This window comes from Mesoplodon mirus, assembly GCF_964341445.2.
Source record: "Mesoplodon mirus genome assembly, chromosome: 5".
Lineage (NCBI taxonomy): Eukaryota > Metazoa > Chordata > Mammalia > Artiodactyla > Ziphiidae > Mesoplodon > Mesoplodon mirus.
Window position 1 is genome coordinate 75336435 of NC_138980.1, and position 15956 is coordinate 75352390.

At 38.5% G+C, this 15956-nt stretch overlaps 1 protein-coding gene across 4 annotated transcripts in view; it reads right to left on the reverse strand.

Moving 5' to 3' along the window:
- The window catches only part of CDC42SE2 (CDC42 small effector 2), a 164935-nt gene that overhangs the window by 31785 nt on the left and 117194 nt on the right, over window positions 1-15956 (reverse strand). The window lies entirely within an intron of this gene.

The window sequence follows — 15956 nt, forward strand, 5'->3', positions numbered from 1 at the left end:
TCACTTTGGTTATTCTACCAATGTTTACTTCAGCATTTGCTAAAGAGATTCAAGTTTCTGACATTCAAAACTTATCATTTCCCAAAAGGTAAAGCTGTTTGTGTAATTCACATATCCTTAGTTTTCAATTTATTTTTACTGATTTGGATTAACTTTTTTTTTTAAACACCTAAACAGTAGCTTAGGATATTCTAGACAGACAACAAGTAATCTTTTTTTGTTGTTGTTGTTTTGTTTTGTTTTTTTTGTTTGTTTGTTTTTGCGGTATGCGGGCCTCTCACTGTTGTGGCCTCCCCCGTTGCGGAGCACAGGCTCCGGATGCGCAGGCCCAGCGGCCATGGCTCACGGGCCCAGCCGCTCCGCGGCATATGGGATCCTCCCAGACCGGGGCACGAACCCGTATCCCCTGCATCGGCAGGCGGACTCTCAACCACTGCGCCACCAGGGAGGCCCCAACAAGTAATCTTTTAAAATTGTTCTTAAAGGATTTGAAGCAGCTTTATAACATTTTTTACCAGAGTAGTTAATAGATATTCAGGCTAAGTGACATTTTCTTTCTATCCTTCTGTATAAATAGGCATAAATCTTTATTGTGGACATACACCATTTCTTTCTACATACTTTGTTCTAGAAGCAGCAACCCACTTCCTTTCCTTTGGGGAAATCACCGCTTCCTGACCCCAACCGTATGATTTTGATAGGTTGCCGACCACAGCAGTCGACAACCCTGACCATGGGGTGTGCACATGACACAAACTGGGCCCAGAATCCTTCCCTGGGAAGGACTAAGGGAGATGTCCTTTCTTCCTCAAGGTGGTTAAACTGAGGTGATGAACCTGGAGCTGAGGTCAATCATGGAAAAAACACCCACCTCTAGTCAGAAAGTGCAAAGAATCAAGAAAGAGACAGAGTTGAGAATCTTAACAGTGTCCCAGGTCCTGGATACAGATGTTTAAGAAGCCAGATCCAGCTTTCCCATGGGTAGTAATATGAGCTGATAATATCACCTATGGAAGTCTGGTTTCTAAGATCTTAACTAAAAATCTATCATTAAATATGTCAGGATTAATATTAATCCTTGATTAGTAAGACAAATGGAAGAGAAACAAGGAGTAGACTGCAAAGATCTAAGAAAAAAAAATCTGCCCTTCAATAACTGAGTAGCCTACTTTGGATTCTAAATTCTCATATTTAGGTCAAACTTCAGAAAATAATAAACTTTTTCAGTTTGCCAACTTGTACTCTATGAAGATACACTCTGGGAACAATAAGTGATAATTCTACTTCTCTGGTTTCTAGAGTGTGGTGCACTCACTGGAATGCCAGAAGTGGCCCTCAGGTAAAAAGGCTTATATAAGGAGGCAATTCTATAAAAGATGAGAGCCACATCACCACAGAGAAATCCAAACATCCAAGCAGAGTTACAAGCAGGGACTTTGATCTAAGTCAAAGTACAGAAAAGCAAGGCATTTCATACTGGAAATATTTATAAATAGGTGGGTTGCTGGTAACACAACTAAAATTCAATCCTAAGTGCAGTGCTGTCTTTACTTTGCCCTTTAGAGGTTAGTAGATAAGTAGCCTTTTCCCACTTAGTATAAGTTTCAAAGTTGGTAACAGATGAGAAGTTCACAGGAGGCCCCAACATTTTTTTTTTTTTTTTGCGGTACGCGGGCCTCTCACTGCTGCGGCCCCTCACGTTGCGGAGCGCAGGCTCAGCGGCCATGGCTCACGGGCCCAGCCGCTCCGCGGCATGTGGGATCCTCCCGGATCGGGGCACAAACCCGTGTCCCCTGCATTGGCAGGTGGACTCTCAACCACTGCGCCACCAGGGAAGCCCCCAATATTTGTTTTTTATAAGGAATCTCTAAGCAAGTTTATAGTGATCTTTTCAAGGGCAAAATTGCTAAATGCAAAACTGAAGGAACTAGATATTCTCATCTCTCAGTGAGAAACCTGAAGCGAACATAGGGATTTCCTTTTCTCTTTCTGTTTAAAGTTAGTATCTTGTTTAAGTCACACATTGCAAGTATGAAAACTGAAATACAAAATAGGCTTAAAACTAACAACCTGGGGCTTCCCTGGTGGCGCAGTGGTTGAGAGTCTGCCTGCTGAGGCAGGGGGCATGGGTTCGTGCCCTGGTCCGGGAGGATCCCACATGCCGCGGAGCGGCTGGGCCCGTGAGCCATGGCCTCTGAGCCTGCGCGTCTGGAGCCTGTGCTCCGCGATGGGAGAGGCCGCAACAGTGAGAGGCCCACATACCGCAAAAAAAAAAAAAAAAAAACTAACAACCTGAAATAGCTTCTCTAAGTACTACTGATATATTTTTCAATGCTTTTGCACGTTAAACCCTTTACACTGGAGATTTCTGCTACCACACGTCCACTTGAGATTGTTTCTGTACCCTGTATATACATGCATATGTGTGTGTATAGTAGAGCTAACTTCAGGAAATCACTGTATACTGAACAAAGAAAATGTGGTATAATACAATGGTCTACCACTGATATTATTGCAGTGAGACCTAAATTGGACTTCTCACCTCTGGAACTAAAGAGAATAAATTTGTGTTGTTTAAGCCACTAAACTTGGATAATCTGTCAGTGGCAGCCACAGGACACCAATGTACCTAGGGAAAGCATATTACTTGCCAAGGTCCCACAGCTAACTAAAGCAGGTCTGGGAGTCTTCCTTGTCCACTGTCTTTCCTTTACACCACCATATATACAGTTTTTCTAAAATAAATACCTTTGTGTTTCAAAAGAAGTTATGTAATTCCCCCAAACATTTAATACATAAAATAGAAAGAGAAAAATCAAATGCTTATATTAACTTTTTGTAAATATTGTTCACAATCAAGCCAAGCAATGTTCTACAATTAATTTTTCTTGTGCTATGTTTTGTGTTGAATTGCTTCTTTTTGTTTGCTTAACTTCCTATGAAACTAACATTAATTGTTGCAACACCATCCACAAATTTCTTGCAGTACAACTGGTTAAACAGCTAAACAACTAATCCATATAGTCTGAAATGTCACTAAATGGAATGGGTATTTTTCACTCAACTGGCCTTCAACCAAAACACTTACGCTGTTTTTTAGTTCAGGGAAATGTTCCTGTATTATTATTGGGTTGTCCAAAAAGTTTGTTTGGGTTTTCTGTAAGATGTTACAAAAACCCCAAACTTTTTGGCAAACACTTTGATAATTTATTCTCCTCCAATGCCTCTTTCTTCTACTTTGTGAAACTCTAATTAGGCGGATTTTGAACCTTCAGGATTGATCATCTAATTATCTTAGCTTTTCCCTTCTACTTTCCATCTCTCTCTTTGTTTTACTTTGTTTACAGATTTCTTTATCTTCCAGCCCTTCCACTGCACTTCTTTATCTCAGCTATATCATTTCCAAACACTATTTCTTCTTCTCACTTTGTTCTTTCTGTCTCCATTCCTGTGTAGGCACATTGTTCTTATTTAATGGGTCCAATATCTTAATCATCTGAGGAATATTCAGTTTTTATTGCTTTTTAGTTCTTTTCTATTCCCTGTATCATCTATTTCCTTTGAGTGCTTTCGTTTGGTTAATTTCTTTTAGCTTTCTTCATGCCTGATGATCACCCACCGTCCAAATGAGGCTTAGTACACATGGGTCAGGCATGCTGAATGGTGGGTTCAAGGACAGGTGAGAAGATGGTGAAACTGGCTTTTTCCTTGGGGAGCCCACAACCACAGAAATCACCAGGTCTCTGCAGAGCTGGTCAGTTCTCTAGAGAACAATCTGCTGCAGGCCAGCCTGAGCAGTTCAAGCCTAGTTGCAGGCCTTCCAAGAGCAAGGCAGTTAAGACTCTGGTTTGCTTCTGGTCAGTATCCCCCTGTGCAGGCAACTGGGTGTGGCTATGTTCTGCAAATTCCAAATCTATCATCTGTGTTTTATTATCTTTCATCCATGCTTATGTTTTCTCTGCATTCTTTTCCTTTGTGGGTTTTACCCCTTTTTGTTTTTTAAACTCCTTTAATGTCATGCAAAGTGGGGTTTCAGGAGGGAGGAGACTGTATGTGTGTGCTCAGTCCAACATCCTCTCTATGTTACACACCTGGATCTCTCTTCCTGGTAATTGAAAACCAAACCAAACCAAAATACTTCTGGTAAGAGACCAATTTTTCAAGCTTTGAAGGTCCAGTTCATTTCAAACAGAATGTGCTTGAAAATAACCAACTGAGATTTAAAACACAACAAAACAAAATAAAATCAACCATTATTTAAAATGAGAGGAGGGCTTCCCTGGTGGCGCAGTGGTTGGGAGTCCACCTGCCGATGCAGGGGACACGGGTTCGTGCCCCGGTCCGGGAAGATCCCACATGCTGCGGAGCGGCAGGGCCCATGAGCCATGGCTGCTAAGCCTGCGCGTCCGGAGCCTGTGCTCCACAGCGGGAGAGGCCACAGTGGTGAGAGGCCCGCGTACCACAAAAAAATAAATAAAATAAAATAAAATGAGAGGAAACTGCAATTTGTCAACTAAACATTCATAAGAGCACTTACTGCATGCCAGGCACTATGCTAAGTGCTTAACATAAATTACCTTATTTAATATACTTTATTATCTACTTTAATATATTTAAGCCTATTAGATAGGTGTCATTATTCCTATTTGCAGAGGTCACACAGTATTCCTATCTGCTCAAGGTCACACAGTTAATAAGCATTGGGATTGCAATTCAAACCCTTATTTGAACAACTCTTAAGCTCACAGAAAACCAGATCTCCTATGAAGAGGGTAGAAAAAAGGGAAAAACTTGTTTGGTTTTTCATAACTACCCATAACTTTGGGGCTCATAAAAATGAGATCAATTTCTGACAGCTAAGCACTACTGAAAGCACACTTGTCTTATGTTTCTTAGTAACTTTATCTGCTTTTTTTTTAACATCTTTATTGGAATATAATTGCTTTACAATGGTGTGTTAGTTTCTGCTTTATAACAAAGTGAATCGGCTATACATACTTTATCTGTTCTTAAGGTCAGTGAGAAATGACATCTAGTAACTTATTTAATGTATGGGAGATTCTGTTTATCCTATATGCATGACTGACAGCTAATACTATTTCCAGTATCTTAATGATTTTTGAATCCATGCATATATGCATAATGGAGACATGCAGAAGGATTTGTGCATGTTAAGATTCCAGTGAGGACATCACCCAACTGCTACTCAGGTAGACACTCCAAGAACAAATAAAACAAAACCAAAATCTAAACCACAAAAAACAGAGTGATGGGTGTGTGTGTGTGTGTTACAATGGCAGGCATTTATATCATTAAGTTAATATGTATGAAAGCATTCAAACTAAGATCTTTAAAAATGGCAAATAATAATTAACATTTACTGGCAAGAATTTTTTTTTTTTTTAAATTTGGCTGTGCCTCGCAGCTTGTAGGATCTTAGTTCCCTGAGCAGTGAAGGTGCCGAGTTCTAACCACTGGACCACCAGGGAATTCCCAAGAACCTTTTAAAATGTTGAAACACTGCTGGTTTCACCATAACTTATCAAAACTAGTGATGTATTTTTGCATAGTCTTATAATTCAACTGCATATCCAATGTGTGTATTCATGTCCATTTGGGTAAAATTTATTGAAACACATACTAGAGAAAACTAGTCTTAAAATGCCAAGGCTTTGCCATTAACTCACTAGGCTTAACTTAGTTTACTAGTTCACTTAATAGTTTCCAAATCTGTGTGTGAGTGACGCATCTGACTAGATGTTTGCTTAGATGCCTTTAAGACTATAATTTTATGATTGTATGAAAATTATTTTCAGTTCACAAATGAAAACAGCTAACAAATGACAAACCAAAACGAAACAGAACAAATGATGTCTCACCTGCTAAAATAGAGGAGTATAAGCATAAAAAATAGCTCTTCAAGGAACTAAAAGAAAGGTCAATCTACAAAAGTAATTGGAACATGAGCACTAGAAATACCTAAGAAATTAGAAGAATTTTTACCATGTACAGAGGTGATAAGCAACCAACCTTTACTCAGTACTTAAAGGAGATAGAGCTGAGATCTTAGAATCTGTCTTGCATATGCGAGTTAACAAAATTGATCTGTAATATTTTCTACCCATTATAAACATGTTTAAGGCAGAGAAAGATGGAAGAACAGAATGGTTTTTATCATGTGTTTATATCACAGATGAACAGATTCTGAAGTGCTTCTAAAAATGTCCTATATAGTATTGACTTCATAATTATTAAAATACTACTATAGTATTAGGCCCCAGAAATTATCTAAATTCTAACTGCCCTTTAATCACAGATTACATAAAGTTTACATAAACATTTTATTCTTCTACAACCGTGAATAGTTTATTAACTAGACTTTACCTGCCTGGTACTGATTTCCTTTCTTTCTTTTGCCTTCTGGTTTTTTAAATAATAAAATTGAGATCCTTAACTTTCCCTCCTATTTGTATATACCAAGGCCATGTGAGAAACAGGACCCAAACCACTAACTCTGGACAAATAAAGACTTAATCCTCTTTATCCTTGCTGTTTCTATGTTTATAAAACCCAAGAATCAGTAAAACAAAACAATGCAAAGGTTCATGCTATTGGTATTTCAGAAGCACCTTAATTTTAGCTATTTTAAGCATTCAATGCCTTATGAAAAGATGCAGACTTTCACATCATTTACACAAATAACAGAACATGTAAATGAAGAAAGTGTTTTCTAAATAAACATGACAATCTCCCAGATGCGGTAGGTGAGAGATGACTTGAAAACAATAGCTCTTTTAAGAAATGTTTCAGGATTCATGTAAGCTGTCAGTTAATAGGAGCTCACACTGGCTACTTAACATGACCTCATAAATGAGGAACATTTTCTTTATGAAGATACAGATAGCATTTTCTAATGAGCATATAGAAAAAAAGTTAAGTTAGGACTTATCTGCCATATAAATATATATTTTTAAAAACTATTTGACCACAATATTTTTTTCTCTTCCTGTTCATCAAAAACAATTTTCCCTGCGTTTCTTTCCCTTTTTATTCCAGTGGTAATTATTTTTATCACAGTAAAGATAAGATAATCCTATTTCTCAACTCTAGAGCTCCATGCTCTGACTTGTTCTGTATTCAATGGTCTCCAATGTGGGAAATGCTCACCTGGGGGGTGTTCAAAATGATCTGCTGGAATGTGAGAGGAAAATACTAGACCTTCTATTTTTACTTTTCATCTTTTCTTAAATTAAGTTCTACTAATATTTTGTGTATAGGATGACACAGATGCCTGGTGGCTTCTGAATGCATTTATTTCTGTAAGAGTTACTATAAACAGAGTAAACAAAAAGCACTGAATTAGATTCATGCTTAATCATACTTGAAACTAAATACAAGAATGAAAGCTGCTATAGTATAATGTCTTAACTTCATGGGCTTCAATTTATCTAAATGTGTTTTTCTGTACTCTCAGAGAACTCGTCTTATGGTATAATACAAATGGAATGCGCTGATGAACAAAAGTGTGGAGGAGCTGAATTGGAGAATTTTATTTCAAGAAATCTCTGATTTGCGTACAATCCTGAAGCTCACAACCTAGAAGTTTAAAAAAATCAGGTTACTTTTCACTCTCATTAAATTAAAATGCAAGATAATGCAAGGGTAAACATTTCCTCTCGGACTGATAAAAACTGAGTCTGAAAACATCATGCATTTAATGAGGCTATGTAACAATGGTTGGTAACTCAAACTGCTGGTAGGAACACAAATTGATAACACCAAATTTAAAACAATGTTGTCTTGCATGGTAAAAGCTAATGTCCTTAGACTTTAGAACCAATAATTTCACTCCTAGGTATATACCCTAGAGAACCTCAAGCAACCTCAAGTTCACCGGGCAACACATACACAAAGGCACGAAAGAGCATCATTCCTAACAGTCCCATACGGGGAACAACTCAGAATTTCAAAAGGACTATATGGATGTACATGGTGTAGTCATACAACAAAACGTTCAAGAAAAGTGGAAATGAAGTTTAGTTACCTGCCTCAATATGGATTAATCTTATAAATTTAGCATTGAATTAAAGAAGAAAACACAATTATATCCACTGGAACTCCATTCAAAGTTAAAACAGGTAAATTAACCTATACTGCTCAGGGCATATACAAATGGTAAAATCATAAAACACAATAAGGAAGTGATCACCATAAAAAAGCAGGGCAGTGGCTCCTCCAGGTGTTGGGAGCAGGGATGTAAATGAAAAGAATGCTAGGGGGCTTCTGGGGTGTTGGCAGTGCTCCATGTCTTAATTTGGGTAATATTTACTTCATAATATGTTTCATAACTACTTATTATATAGTATATTTATATATAAAACAAACTTTTAAAGTACTTTTTTTGGTATGATAATGGTATTGTGCTTATGTTAAATATGAATCATTATCTCTTAGAGATAAATACTGCCATATTTATGTATAAAATGAAATAATGCTTGCAATTTGGCTTCAAAATAATACAGAAAAGAGCAAAGTAGATGCACTGAGATGAACAAGATCAGATAAGAACTGATATTGTTGAAGCTGAGTGTATGAGGTTCAGTATACAACTGTCTACTTTTGAATTATTATTTTTGCTGGTGTCACTTTTTAAGTAACTATAAATGGCAGCCACCACATGGCTTGCTAAAAAATAGCTTATTTTACTTTGACGTATGTATTAAAAAACTCCAATCTAAACTGAATAAAGATCAATTTAATAAAAGCATTAAAGAAAACCATTTCCTCTCTGACATTTACAAACTTATAAAAGCATTCTAGTTTCTGAAGATAAATGGCTTTCTACTACCATCTCACCCCCTCCCCCAGCTTGAACTCATCCAGAATGATATGGACACTAACTTACCAGCACTTCCTGACTGCTATCAGCACAAAACAGGGTAGGAACACCAAAATCCTTATGCCAAGAGCCTTTCTAGTTTGTCTTCAAGCTCATGTATACAAATTGAAAATTTCTCCGCAGGTATAAGCAGCTTACTGTCTCTATGAAGAAATACAGTAGCCACTCCTGAGGCAGGACAGGCAGTTCCAGTGAATAAGATAATCTTGGTAATTTCTAGGTTTAGCAATACAGTTAAGACATTTGAATCAGTCCTCTACACTGCCTTTCTACAAAGTAGGGATATTTCTCATTTCTCCACTGATAAGGGTAATTTTCTATTTCTATTACATAACTTCATCTACTAAATGCTTTGAGATGATTGTGGTTACGTAATGTGATTTTCTGTGTAATTAAACAAATCAAGAGCATGCACATTTACGTTTCCAGAAAAAGGAAAAATGACAACGTATCTATCATACTCACACCTCATTTAGGGTGTGTGGAAATGTGATTCCTAAAAAAGGAAGTTCTACATGAATCTATGCCGTCTAAGGTCCTTATCGCATAGTACTGATGGAAATGCACCACATTTGAGCAAACACTCTTGTCTGACATAAATCCCCTGAAATTATAGAATGCCCTCACCTAGAGTTTCCTCTAGCTACCTTTCATAGAACTGTTGGTTCATACTCTCAGGCTGCAGTAATAGCTTTCATGCCTTTCATGTCTAAGGTCTAAGGTCTTCTAACAACCCCTGTCTACTGACCCATTCCGTCCCCTTCCAATTCTTCACCCATTTCCCTCGAAGAAACCTTAGACTCTCTAAAACATGGAGCACAGTGCCCTTCCTTTGTTTTTTTAATATGGCAGTTACCACATCATCACTTAAAGACACACACCCCTACGATTATGGATTAGAACTGCACATCAGAACAACAACAAAAATGAAGAAAAGTCACTGCAGGAAATCAATCTTATTGCAGAACACACTACACACATGATTGCAGACTGCTGAGGAGGACGCACTGGCTGGGAGTACAGGAAGGAGAAGGTAACTCACTGGCCTACAGGATACAGTCTGGTCAGGCAGTGCTAACTCCCCGTCTGGGCATACAGCAACATTAAACATTCAAACTACTGGGAAAAGGATACGTTCCTCACTTGAAAGAACGAAACCATTCAATGATTTCCGATTTCACAAAGTGTAAAAATCAGCCTTTCCCCAGCCTGGAAGGCTATACATGACCTGGCCCTTAACTATCTCGGACCTCATTTCCCACCACTGTAGCCCTGGCTCACAGCCACTCTGCCCTCTTTGACATTCCTCGTACACATACAACCCTTGCACTTCCAGACCTCTTGTACTCGCAAGTCCTCCTACATAAGCATGTGCCTTACTTCCTTAAACCTTAGCTTAAATATCACTTCATCAGAGAGGCGTTTCCTGTACACTCTTAATATCCCCATTTCTCCTCCTCTTTTTTCTACTTTCTTTTTCCTTAGAGCAGTTACCATCACCTGATAATATCTCCTCCACTAGAATGAGAGCCATGAAGCAGAAACAGTGTCTGTTTTGCTGTTATTTCATCAGTACCTGGCTCACTGTGGAAAGACCAGAGTGTTAATACATGACAACTGGGCAACAGGTGTCTAATTAAAATAACACATTTCAGAGACAAACAGCATTACAAAACATCAGTACCATGTGGGGAAACACTATATGGGGAAAGTATGTAATATGACTAGAAAAGGGGGAGGCTGTAAATCAATACGCATTGTTTTTGAGGACACCTCAGAAGTTTATTACCTTAATGGTGGTGATGGCAACGAGGGCATACGTATGTCCAAACTCGCCAGTTTGTATACATTAATTATGTGCAATTTTTTGGTATACCAATTATAACTCAATAAAGCTGGGGGACAAAAAGTCCACCAGCATGCCAATGCACAACGGTAAGCAGGTAAAGAATTCACTACAGTCCTGTAAACAGCTGACACATCTTTTCATGTTTTAAGACATTAAGTTGCAAGACAGCTACAATCCAAGTTAACGGTCCCAACCTCAGCACTGCCTGCAACAACTGCAGCATGTACACCGCGTCCAGTCACAAGGTGTCGATCACTACGGCTCCAAACAGTGGGACTCCAGTTCACTCTGTATTATACTGTGCTAAACCCAAAGAGCAGGAAGAAAAAATATGATGCTTACGCTACTGCTCAGAAAAATACATTCTAAGCTCTTCCCAATACTGGGTTGCTCCTTTTCCACACATGGAATGTGCAAGAGCAGGGGGTGGTAAAGAAAGAGTGGGAGAGTTGGCACACAGCACTCAATCTTGGTACATACTTTTAGAAAACTTTAGAGATGACCAAGAAGCTTTCAAATGAGACACTCTTGATACTGTCTAATAGAGCTGCAAGGATATGTTTTTGTACACTGTAAACACACACACAATTATTAGTGCATCCTTTAAATGTTTTTTCCTCATGCCAACAAGCAAGCTGTTCTTCTACAATAGTAACCACACGGCCCTGTTAAGTTTTGTGTCATTTTTCTCAGCAAGTCAAAAATGCTGTTCTTGTGGAATATTTCATACAATTATGTATTATTAAACAATAACACAATACAGACATGTTATATGTGCACAAAAAACTCAAACTGCAAATCCTTTGTGTATCAGAAAATGTAGTTCTAATGTCTCATAATTCTAAAGCCTTATGCTCCCACTCTTTAAATTCCTGATCTATGCCATTCTACTTTGAGTATACCTGTATCACATACTGGAACAGGATACATTTTTATTACAAACATTATGAATGCCGGCAATAAACAAATCAACCTTAAAAAATATGGAAATATGACTTCTGGTTTCCTGCCTGACTCGTAAGGAGCTCAGAAGATGTCATGCCCATCCACACAATCAAAAAAGTTGAACAAACTGAAAACCAGCAACTGTTCTTACATCCTTTAGAGAACTGAGATCACAGAGCAAACTGCTGCCCCCAGAATTGGAGACATAGGCAAATACAGAAAATCACAATGTACTAGAGCAAAAACCTCCAGTCAGTGCAGGACCAATGTAGGAAAACAAACTGTAATTGATGAATTGCTGGAGGATGAGTGTAGACAGCTGGAGAGTTAAAAAACTCCAGGGGTGCCCAGTCTTAGGAGGGTGTGAACTAGATTTAGTGAGTTAATTCTACAGGACGGAACATAGCAAAAGTGATGGGATGTCACAAAGATTTTGACTTCCATCTTGCTTGCCCTCTTGCTCATACTAATGAAAGCCAGTCGCCATGTTGTGAGCTGTTCTATGGAGAGACCTGTGGAGCAAGAAACAGGGAGGCCTCCAGCCAACAGCCAGCAAGGAACTGAAGCACTTTTTCCAACTGAGACTCTTGTTAGGATTCAGAGAGGAACTGAACCCTTCCAACAACTCCTTTAGTGAGCTAGAAAGCTGGTCCTCTCCGTATTGAACCCTGAGATAATTACAGCCCCAGCTGACATCTTAACTGTAGCCTTAGAAAGATCCTAAGTCAGAGGACTTGGCTACACAGTGCTAGGATTCCTGACCACAGAATCTGTGAAATAATAAAAATCTGTTTTAAGCCACTATGACTTAGATGAACTTGCATCATCTTAGGTAACTAATACTTCATCCAGTCCAATCTCTGTATTCTCAGTGAGCTAATGGAAATCAGGAGAGGTCTGATACTTTGCCTGAACTCTGAGAATCAGAACACACCAGAAGCTAGGCCCCAGGTGGGGTTCTCTCAGCGATTTACAATGCCTTTCTGCAATTTGGTGGTATGGAAATTTGCCTGGCCTGTTCTTAACAAAACCTACCCTCAAAAGAAACTATTTTACCAAAGCCTAACTGACTAGGGTTTTACCAGAAACTAACCAGCTTTGGGGAAGGGAAATATCCAACTCCAGCCTCCTCTAGCCTTTCTGTCTCAACTGAGGAGTAAAAAACAAAACTGAGAAGTACTTATATAGGTCACAGCCCAGGGGCACAGGCTCACTGAAAGACTGAAACCTAACCACAGCAGTATATAATGCTTCCCCACACCCAACATCTTACCAATACATCAACAGGGCTCCTGTGCAACAGGGAAATACAACTGAAAGAACTGGACATCTCAGACCTTACTTAAGGAGAAGTCTCTAGGGAAACCAAAGACAACAGGGCACAAAAACAAGGAAATTTTATCCTGTGACACCTACAACTACAACAAACAGTAAATAAAGCCTAATCCCCACTCAGATAAACATAAAAATTCACACTACAGGCCTATTTCCCTCAGTTCCTTTTACCCAGAGTATTATCACATATGACTTTCAACAAAAATTACAAGGCATACTAAAAACAATATGGCGACAGGATTCAAGTATTCTATAATCTTTAAAAAATGTTGAAAATCTAATCATTGATAATATATATCATAGATGATAAATTATACACAATAACTTAAATGCACAGGTAAACGTGTTTGCTAAAATAAACATTCATTTTATGCTTAAGTAAATTTGAATCTTTCCCATTAAAGTCAGGAGAAGCTAGAATGTTTAGCCATCACTGACACTATTCAGCATTATACTGGAGGTCTTAGTCAGTGCAGTAAGATATTAATAGGGAAAAAAGTATATGTATCAGAATTAAGACTGAAAAAAAAAGTCACTATATGGAGAAATTTAGGAAATATAAAATGTTCAGTATGGTATCTGGATAAAAAAGTAGTGTATAAAAATTATTAGTTGCCTATACACTAGTTAAAACAAAATCCAACTAGGAAATTTAACGGCAAAACAGTATCATTCAGAATAGCAACAAAAATCCATAAAAAATCTAGAAAAAATCTAGCAGAAAATGTGCAAAACTTACATGATGAAAATTTTAAGCTTACTAAAAGAACATGAAAAGGTCTATATAAATGAAGATGTATGCCATGCTTCTCAAAGGCATTACTCAAAATTTTATAGATGTCAATTCTCATCCAATTACATTCTAGATTCAATGAAATCCTAAAGTAAATCCTACAGGATTTAAAAGATGCATTATGAAATATCTCAAAGAAAAAATATAGAAAATAACATAATAAAGACCCATGTTACAACAATCCAGCTTAAAAATAAGACATTACCAATACAGTTTAAAAAGAAGAACTATGTACTAAGTAACTGCACAGGTGTAAACATATGTAACCAAAAGAACAGGACAGATTTCAGGAACAGTCTCTTTAAATATATGAAAATGTAGTATATAATAAAGGTGACATTTCATATCACTTATAAAAACACTGGCTATTTAATAAACTGGTTTTAAATAGCTGATTAACATGAAAGAAAAGTTAGACTCCTACCTCATGCCTCACAGATCAAAGAGATAAATGTAAAAAACAGTTATTATAAAAGTAGTAAAAGAGAAGATGGTGGAGCCGATATCAGCAGGAATCTGTATCCCCACCACAACAACTGTACGGGCAGAATCTGTCTGTTGTTATCTATTCTGAAACTCTAGAGTCTGTTCAAGGATTGCAACTTCCAGGGGAAAACTTGGAAGGTAAACTGCAGCTAATTTCAGTCAGCGTTAGCTCTTAGCACAGTAGTAACTACCTGCCCAGCCCCGTAGCTGTGTTCTTCGCATATACTATACACAGCTTGTGGGAGCCACGATGGGCAAAAAGGACCATGTCCTCCAAATATCTCTGCTTCTGATCACAGAGGAGCAACGGACAAGGAGGTGGGTAGCGACTGTTGCAAGCTCCTCCCTCTCTGGCTGAAGTGACTTCCAGAGGATTTAAAAAGCCACGCCCTTGCTTTTCCTCCTCGCCCCAATTTTTCATTTTTTCCCCTTTCCAGAGCCAGACATTAAAATCTAGGACATTCAAAAACAATTGCAGGGCTTCCCTGGTGGCAAAGTGGTTGAGAGTCCGCCTGCTGATGCAGGGGACACGGGTTCGTGCCCCAGTCCGGGAAGATCCCACATGCCGCGGAGCGGCTGGGCCCGTGAGCCATGGCCGCTGAGCCTGCGCGTCCGGAGCCTGTGCTCCGCAACGGGAGAGGCCACAGCAGTGAGAGGCCTGCGTATCGCAAAAAAAAAAGCAAAAACAAAAAAAACAAAAAAACAATTGCATATACAACAAGGGCAATTACAAAGTGACCGTGTATATGACCAGGGAAAGGCTCAGAAAAGATCTGAAGACACCTCAGGATTACACCTCATTCTTCCTTTTATGTTGTTACAAATGTAAGCAAAACAGAATAAAATAGAAATTCATTTATTCTGCCAGTCAGACAGCAAACCAGCTAGCATGTATAGCTACATTCTCCAAGGTATTAGATTTGACCCTGAAGATACAAAGTAAATATGCTCAGGGCCCCTAAAGAATTCAGAACATGGTGGGAAAGACTATAGAACAGTTAAGTTACTCTGCAAGAAGTTCCATCCTACCACAGAAAAATGAACTAAAAGAGCTGGTGGAAATACACATTAGGTATTATCTAAGTCAGGGGAAAGCTGGTGAAGATTTCATAGAGTTGACATTTGATCTAGGCATCTTAAAGGATGAAGAGAAAATTGGACGTGGAGGGCAGAATTTTCATAGAGGTAACAAAATGTGCACAGGTTAGAAGGGATAAAAGTGTGGTAGGCACCAAGAAGAAGTCAGCCAAGACTACTTACTATCCATATGACTTTGGGCAAAAAACTGAACCTATTTCAACTGAAAAATAAGGATAATGGTATCTTCCTCAGAGAGCTGCTGTGAGGAAAATGAGATGGTAAATCAAGAAGGATGTGAAGCAACCTAGCTATGACACCTTCCACCACTGATTTCCAAAGCTGACTTGGCTGTTCTACCTCAGATTGTCTCCCTCTCCTCTCACAGCTCCTCCAGAAGCTGGTCTACTTGGTAGAAGAGCATAACCTTCTCAATCATATACAATGGTCTAGCACAGTTCCTCACACATGGCATTTACACAAAACACATTTACTTTTTTTTTTTTTTTTCTCCATTCTTTAACCAGATGTTCAGAATTCCACTGACAGGCCTTAGAACTGCCCTGCAATCA